Source organism: Oryza sativa, chromosome 12 (assembly GCF_034140825.1).
Source record: "Oryza sativa Japonica Group chromosome 12, ASM3414082v1".
Taxonomy (NCBI): domain Eukaryota; kingdom Viridiplantae; phylum Streptophyta; class Magnoliopsida; order Poales; family Poaceae; genus Oryza; species Oryza sativa.
The window spans coordinates 27,790,858-27,799,382 of NC_089046.1; the positions used below are offsets into that span (position 1 = coordinate 27,790,858).

General features: G+C 44.8%; 1 long non-coding RNA gene across 1 annotated transcript; it reads left to right on the top strand.

Moving 5' to 3' along the window:
• Window positions 1–1,558: 1,558 nt before the first annotated feature.
• LOC9268585 (uncharacterized) lies at window positions 1,559–5,238 on the top strand. Its single transcript, XR_001541821.3, has 3 exons — window positions 1,559–1,982; window positions 3,182–3,418; window positions 4,972–5,238. It is a non-coding gene; the product is annotated as an uncharacterized lncRNA (long non-coding RNA).
• The last annotated feature ends 3,287 nt before the right edge of the window (window positions 5,239–8,525 follow it).

Below are 8,525 nucleotides of genomic sequence, written 5' to 3' on the forward strand. Positions count from 1 at the left end.
CCATCCTCTTCTCCGTTTTGTCGCGTGAAGCCGATGCGTTTTTGTCGCGTGCGCCTCATCGGCTTCGACTCCGGTGGTCGAGCTGCTCACACGCGTCTGGGGGCAGCAGACGTGAGAGAGAGAGAGGAGGATGACGGCGTGAGAGAGAGGACGGAAATTGTGATGGAGTGGCATGGTTCTCATTTTAAAAATTTGCAGTGGCATCCAGCGGATAACGCGAATATGTGTGGCATTTTTTTGATTTGCCACATTTGCAGTGGCATGGATCCAATTAACCAAAAAAAACTTGCACGAAAGTTAAAGCTAATCAGCGGCTGTGATTAGAAGCGAGATTAGCACTTAATTATCATTAGCGAGGGGTAATTTCGTCCAAAGATTTTCGAGCCCATATCCAGCCCAGTCCATCTGAAGCGATCCCCACCCCCACCGGTCTACCACGGCGCCGCTCCTCAACCGCACCGCCTCCACTCCCTCCTCCCCTCGCCTCGCCGCCGCTGCTCCGCTCAACGCCGCCTTGCCGCCCCGGCGCTCCGCTCTCTTCTTCCCCTAGCCCTTAAAGCGCGCACTGCAGCCGCGGGTCGAACCGGCCCAGCCGCGCCTCCAGCTCCGCGAGCGGTCGATCCACGCCTCCAGCTCCGTCGTCGCCGCGGGCATCCTCCGCGCCGTCGTCGCCGGGGCCGTCCTCCGCGCCGTCGTCGCCGCGGCCTCCTCCGCGCCGTCGTCTCCGGGGACCGCCTCCGCGCCGTCGTCGCCGGGGCCGTCCTCCGCGCCGTCGTCGCCGGGGACCGCCTCCGCGCCGTCGTCGCCGGGGCCGTCCTCCGCGCCGTCGTCGCCGCGGCCTCCTCCGCGCCGTCGTCTCCGGGGACCGCCTCCGCGCCGTCGTCGCCGGGGCCGTCCTCTGCGCCGTCGTCGCCGCGGCCTCCTCCGCACGGTCGTCTCCGGGGACCGCCTCCACGCCGTCGTCGCCGGGGACCGCCCCCACGCCGTCGTCGCCGTGGACCGCAAGCCGTCGTCGCCGGGGCCCTCCTCCGCACCATCGTCGCCGGGGACCGCCTCCACGCCGTCGTCGCCGCGGTCCTCCGTGCTGTCGTCGCTCGATTTGGGAGGACATTACAGGATGTATGTCATTTAAAGGCATTTTGTGGAGGGCATTTCTTTAAAACTGCCTCAAATCATCTCTTTCAAAGGCAATTTTCATAAAATGCCACAAAAAGTATTTCTATACATGGCAAATTTAATTAATGCCTTCAATACTTTTATCATTAGAAGGCGTTTTAAAGAAAAACGCCTCAAAAACTCTGTGCTTTCAAGGCAATTTCATTAGCGCCTTAGAAAATCTCCTATTTCAGACGTAATCACGGAACGCCATAAATTTTATATTATTTGGGGGCATTTTGCAAAATCGCCAGGGTAACAGATAGAAGGCACTTTTGAGAGAAATGCCTCCTAATCTATACCATATATGCAAAAAGAATCCTGAAAGAATTTAAGGTATAAAAATTAGTCCTTCCACCACACGTATGCTACCTTATCAGATCCGAATCAGAATAGATCGATCAGATCAGATCGAAAAAAAAAAATCTCACGCGGCTAGCGAGCGCGCGTGATCGACTCCCGGCCGCCGCCCGGTGACTCGCCGCCGGCGACCGCCCGGCACCCCGCGCGCCCGCCCATCGCCCGTCGCGCCATGCCGCCGTCGACGGTCGAACGTCGCCCATTGCGGCGTCGCCCATCTCCGCATCGGCGCATCGCGCCGTAGCGCCGCCCGTTGACCTAGCTCATAGGGAGATTCGCCGCCGGTGAGCGCCCTGCGTCCCGCCCGCCTGCTGCCCATCGCGGTGCCGCCATCGACGCTCGACCGTCACCCGTTGCGCCGCCTCGCTGCCTCCACCCTCCAGCCCACGGCCTCACGCGCCCCGAGCCCACGACGCCGCCGCCCAGAGGTCCAGCTTCCACCTACAGACGAAGCCACGCGTGAATTGGTAACTCTTCCCCTCATCCACTGCCTAAATGCTAAATCCAGGGATGGTTAGGAACATTTTTGGTTTGGAACTTAGGATTTAGTTAATAGTTGAATTTAGGCTCTCTCGATCTATTGGTGATATGATTTAAGGTGTGTGAAATGAGAATTTTAGTAGACATGTTAGTCTCCATCTCTACCCATCACACTACTGTTTGAGCACGATGATATCTTGAGGTTTGTGCTTTTCCAGTTGGGTTGAATTTACCTCAGTTTTTCATGCATTGAAGGTGTTTGTAGTAATGCCTAAGCGAGTTTTTATGGTTCATAACTGGTTCGGTACATATCATTCATACAGTGAGCTATAGGGAAGCAATTTCTTACACTGAAATAGTGTTCCAATTCATTGTACTGAAATTGCAGTGTTCATAACAAGCTTATGTTCTACTACGTATTTGCAACTAGTAGTGAACTTCAGTGTTCTGCATGTCAAAGTGTTAGGTGCAGTAACTCTAGCATCCAAAATTCCAAACGAGATGTTTGTTTTATGTTTCTCAGAGACTGTTCTGCACAGTTCAATAATCTTGGTATGGAAGTAACGCACGAGCGTAATACTCTATTTTCTATAAAATTAGAGTTAGTTTTGTTGTGAAGCATAAGCATGATTGAATAGGAACTCTATTGGCAGTTTTATCACAAGAAATCTTGGTGGTTATAACCTTATAGGAACAAAAATATACTATGGTTTGTGATGTGATCTGAACTTAGTGATTCATTATGTATGCGTGCTTAGTTGCAGGGGTGCCTTTTGAATAGTTGGGACTGGATTTATTAGTATATTAATTAGTATATGACTCAGAAATGTTAATTAGGCAACATAACTGGTAGTATATTGGATCTGACTGGTTAGCTGAATATATAGTTCTTTGCATTATGAGAGGCTCAACGACTAATTGGATCATGTATTTTGGATGAAGCCACCATATTGGATCTGCTCTTTTGTTTTCTAAAACAGTAACAATATAAATCCATTGGAAATGCTACTAGAACCTTTATGTTCACTTTAATCTTGATCCAAAGATTAGAATGCTAGTTTTCTGTGGGATATTCTACACAAGTTTTTCCCCCATAAAATTTATGCACAGTTATAATTTGGGTTATAATTTTCTGCATATGCCTCACTAGATTTCTGTGGTTTGATGATATGTTTGAACTTTGAAGAGTTGAGCTGCTATCTGTCGGACTGTCACAAGTGCAAATTAACTTCGATTGATTGATCATGGATAAAGGGTGGATGAAAGGAGAACAATACATGATCTAACATGCAAGGATAACATAGGACATGAAGATGTACATTCTAGGACAAGTACTCTTGGAAAAGCCAGCGCTGGTTCCTTAAGTGCTATCAAGTTCACTAATAGCCAAGTGCTAACAACTTCACGGTTCTAGCTTATGAAAGTAAGTCTCCTATCCCAAGTTCGAATGTCTTTTCTCAAGACCATGGCAATAACTCTGCTGTTACATGATAAGAAATAGAACTATTGGTCTGGATATATTGTTTCTTACTAGTATTTAAGTGGATTTGCATTGTAAAATGTAGCAACTCATTTTATGGACAATTATAATTTCTGCAGATACCTCATTTGACTTGTATTACAGTTATTTTCCCCTAGATACTTTCATGGTGCATTCCCCAACAATTATACTATATATGTTTAAATCTTACGGATTCAGGATATTTTTCATGGTGCATTCCCTAATAATTCAAAATATTTTGGGCACCTACTAATGATTATATTTACTTCAGTGCTGGCCTAAGAATAGTAATCCTGAGAGCAATATAGGATAGTATGTTATGGTTGGTTAGCTGAGGAACACTGAGACAGTAAGTATCATCTCTTTGTGTCTCTTTGTTTGTTTGCATTATGTTCTGTTTAAAAGAGTATGTAGTCATGTAGAATGCAATCTGACTCAAATCGATCAACAATTTGTTACTTTGATTATGTGCACTGTATATATTGTGAATCTAATTCATGTAATTCTAGACTTATTCAACTTGCAGCTTGAGAGTTAAATGTTTTGAACTGATAGAAAATTGGAACACCATTATACTGCCACATCATTATACTGCAACATCATCAAAATTGGAACATCTTGATGGGACACTAAAATCTGTAGTTTTGCAATAAATGCATTGCTAAATCTTGTATTGATGGAACATTAAAATATGTAGTCTTAATGTATATTTATAATACATTGCTAAATTTGTAGTTTTTGCAATACTGTGACTTGCAGCTTTTTGATAAATCTAGTGTTATAAGCTTGGATTTGTTGTTGTATGATTTTTGTTTTGTCCTAATACTTGCAGTTTCATGTAAAGTACACTAAATCAAATCTTTTTTTTTTAAAAAAAAAACTAGTTTTACTGGAAACTGGCTTTGGTTATCCATTATTTTGTCTGTTAACCAAACAGACCAGCAATTTTCCAAGACCCTGCTAGACCTGGTCTCTACAAAATTCATAACCCAAACAACCTAAATCTTTCCTACTGATTTCATATGTGTTGTTGCTATGCATTATATCAAGGCAAAGCCTCTTTTTAGGCTGGTTGCCTGATTGTAATGGTTTGATAATCTTGTATACTAGACGTTTCTTTTTCTTTATACTTTTGTATTCTTTAACAGAGCACAAAATATAATTGGAACATCATTTACTATTTTTACCACCACCCACCTTCTCAGGTTGTCATGGAGCACAAAATATCTAACTTTTGCTGTCCATATCATACTTCATCATTTTGGTTCTTTTAGAAAGAACTTTGCTCAAGTTGTCCCGTGTTTATTACAGCATCATATAGCATAATAAAGCATATGTATCATCAGATGTTTGAGGTATGAGTTATGAATTATGTATCTGCACTGGGAATCAAATCAATAGTTGATCATCATTAATCTTTTAACAACATTGATCATTACGATGATTAAAGTGCAAAAATATTTCATACTCTGCAGGCAATTATTGGATTTCATTTTTGGATTAAAGACATGTACGAAGATTATCGTTATCTGGCAAGTGTTCTGATGCCATCAGAAACAATTAGAAGCTATCACGTCAAGATATTCAACAACTGCACATGGCCCTTTATTGATTTGTTTGTCTTTTCCTCTCACTTGTAGCCAGTATATAACTTCAGTGTAACAGAATGTTATTTTTTTAGTTGTAAACTGTGATGTGAGAAATAGTTGGAAAGATATCTAAAAAAGATAGCAAATTGCAAATTTTTGGTGTTGAATGAGCACTAATATTGGTTTGATTGTACCAATATATCAGTATGTAATTGGATGATTCATTGGCCACAATTTAGGTTTTTTTATTAGATGTTTTTTTCATTGGAGGCATTATAAAAAATGCCACAAAGCAAAGATGAAGGCATTTTGAATAATGCCACAGATACCTAAAATGGCATTCTGGAAACTGCCCTAGTAAGCTCTAACGGCATTCTTGAAAACGCCAGGCTAGACACTTTTTAAGGCGTTTGTAAAAATTGCCCTGGATTGCTTTTCCCGTCGGGAGTAAATGTGGCATTTTTCAAACTGCCTCTAAAGACCATTCAAGGCGTTTTTTTGACTATTCAAGGCATTCCAAATCGCCTCCTAAAGTGTGTCATCCTGTAGTGGGAGGGGGAAGGCGTGGGACCCACGATTGGATAGGCGATCCTGGCTGGCCAAAGTTGGCCAGCGTGAGGCCGAGTTTAGCCAGCCAAGCCATCCGGCTGGCCAGTCTGTTGGAGTACATTTTTGGCCTAAAATTACTAAAATTTAGCTTGGAGAGTGAGATAAGTAGACTGTTGGAGATGCTCTTAGCAGGTTGGCTGACAAATTAGTGACAGTGGTTTCACTATAGCTTGGTACGCCTTTAATGGTGCGGCCACGTGACAATGTCCTCGTCAGCTGGCCCGTACATACATAAATTGTGATCCACTGCATCATCATCGATCGCCTCTGTATTTGGACCGACGCAACGTCAGACTAGCGTGATAAAACAACACTGTTATATGAGGTTAGCACCGTTGTTTTTATCTCGCGTGGCAAAGACCGGGCTTAATTTGTCACATACTCCTATTAGGTTGACATACACGGCTAGAAAAAGCATTTTTCCTAACGTAGGGGTCTCATTTTTGCAGACGGACATACCCCTTAGAACCAAACGACCGCCTAAAAAATATATATCGGGATGAATGTGCCGGTCCGCCTGCGAAAATCTATTTTCGCAGGCGAACCTCTTAAGCGGCGCCGCTTAAGAGGTCCGCCTGCGAAAATAAACTTGACTATAAATAGACTTTTGATAGACTTAGATTTTCTTCTAAGTCTCAAAACCCACCCCCTCCCTCTCCCCTCTCCTCCCCTCCCCTCTCCTCCCCACGGCCGGCCTCTCCCACGGCGGCTACAGCGCGGAAGGCGGCGGGGCGGCGCGCGGCGTCCGGCGGCGTGGGGCGGCGGTGGTGGCTCCCCTCCCCCCTCCCTCCCAGATCTGGGAGGAGGGAGGGGGGAGGCCGGCGGCGGCGGCGACGACGACGACGGCGCAGGGCCGCGGCGACGACGACGAGCGGGGGCCGCGGCGGCGGCTCTCCTCCCCCCTCCCTCCCAGATCTGGCCGGAGGAGGGAGGAGGGAGGCCGGCGGCGGCGGCTACGGCGCGGGGCGGCGGCGGCTCCCCTCCCCCCTCCCTCCCAGATTATAACATCTCAGCCTAGGGCTTAATAGAATTACTAAAATACTCATATCAACAAGTTGCAACTTCTTTTCCGGAAGCCGATTTTCAAAGAACTCCAGGGTTAAGCGTGCTTGGCCTGGACCAATTTGGGATGGGTGACCGACCGGGAAATTATTCTCGGGTGCGCACGAGTGAGCACAAAGTGTGCAGAAAAGACATGTGTTGGTCTGTGAGGGTAGTCTATGACCTATAAAAGCTATCAGATGGAAGCGGGCCCGGCTTGGGAGAGGCAGGACGCTACATGGATCTGGCCGGAGGAGGGGGGGAGGCTGGCGGAGTCCACGACGGCGCGGGGCCGCGGGGGCGGCGGCGGTGGCGACGACGACGACGGCGATGCCCGGCGTGGCTTCCCTCCCCTCCCCTCTTGCCCGGCGCGGCGACGCCGGAGGAGGACGGCGGCGGCGACCGCCGCCCGTGATTTTTTTTTTGTTTTTTTGAATGTATTTTCGCAAGCGGGTTGTTGCCCCGACTGCGAAAATGGATGATTTTCGCTGTCGTTGACCTACCCTCCGCCTGCAAAAATCACTTTTTGCCGCCTGGAAAGATAGTTTTTCTAGCAGTGATATTAGTGATATTAGGTTGATATGGTAAAACAATACCGGCGTACTCACCGTAGGCAGTTTCGTAGTATTGTTTCGCCACGTTATAGTTGATGTAGCTAAAAGGTTTATATTAGAGATAGTTTATTTTTAAAGTTAAAATATTAAGAGGTTTAAAAAATTTGCATTCTTGCTTGCCTTAATTTGGACTGACAAATGAGCTAGAGAGATGATATATACTATTTAATTTGGCTGGCTAATTCGTTTGTATTTACTTTAACTTCTTAAAAAAAGAATTCGTTTGGGTTTAATTCTTTTATTTAATCTTTAGATAAGGGTATTTTTTTTACCCAATCTCTACATCCAACCGGATGTATGTGGCCTTTTTAAATTGGGAACTAGCCACTCAAACAATACAATGATCTGAAGCTCGCTCTTATATAGATTTGAACACAGGACCTTAGAGTGCTGCTTTAATATGTGTATAAATACATATATGACTACTGTTCTTTCCAACAATTAACAGTCAACCCCTTAATTATGTTTGACGAGTGTGATTAGCACGAATAGCTAGCTAGATATTGGCAGCTAACAACAGAACGTTGATGTACATGTCACTAGACAGTTAATCTCCGGTGGCGTTAGTTTCTACACATGCAGGGTTCCCATGCACACACATCTCTCGATTAATTCTCCCTCCGTATTTTAATGTATGACGCTATTGACTTTTTAACAAACGTTCGACTTTCCGTCTTATTCAAAAAATTTATTCAAAAAATTTATGTAATTATCATTTATTTTATTGTGATTTGATTTATCATGAAATGTTCTTTAAGCATGACATAAGCATTTTTGTATTTGCATAAAAATTTTAAATAAGACAAATGGTCAAACGTTGGTTAAAAAATCAATAGCGTCATACATTAAAATACGGAGGGAGTATTATATAGTAGCATATTGTTTGCATAGTACAGTAGGGAGCACGTTTCTAATTTGTTAAGCACGATCAACTCGATCGATTAGCCTTTTCTTTTTTGACAGCCGCAATTTGTACAGCTCGATGTGCACGTTTACGTTACGTACGTGTAGCACGTGCTGAATTTGTTGGTGCCATAGCTTTTTCTATTCACCAACTTCTGCATCCATATGCTTGCCTTTTAGTCAATTTGGTGAAAAATATTTTAGGATTCGTGCAAGCATCAACAAGGAAACACTGTTAATCCGTACGCTCCAACGACTTAAAATTAAGTTTTA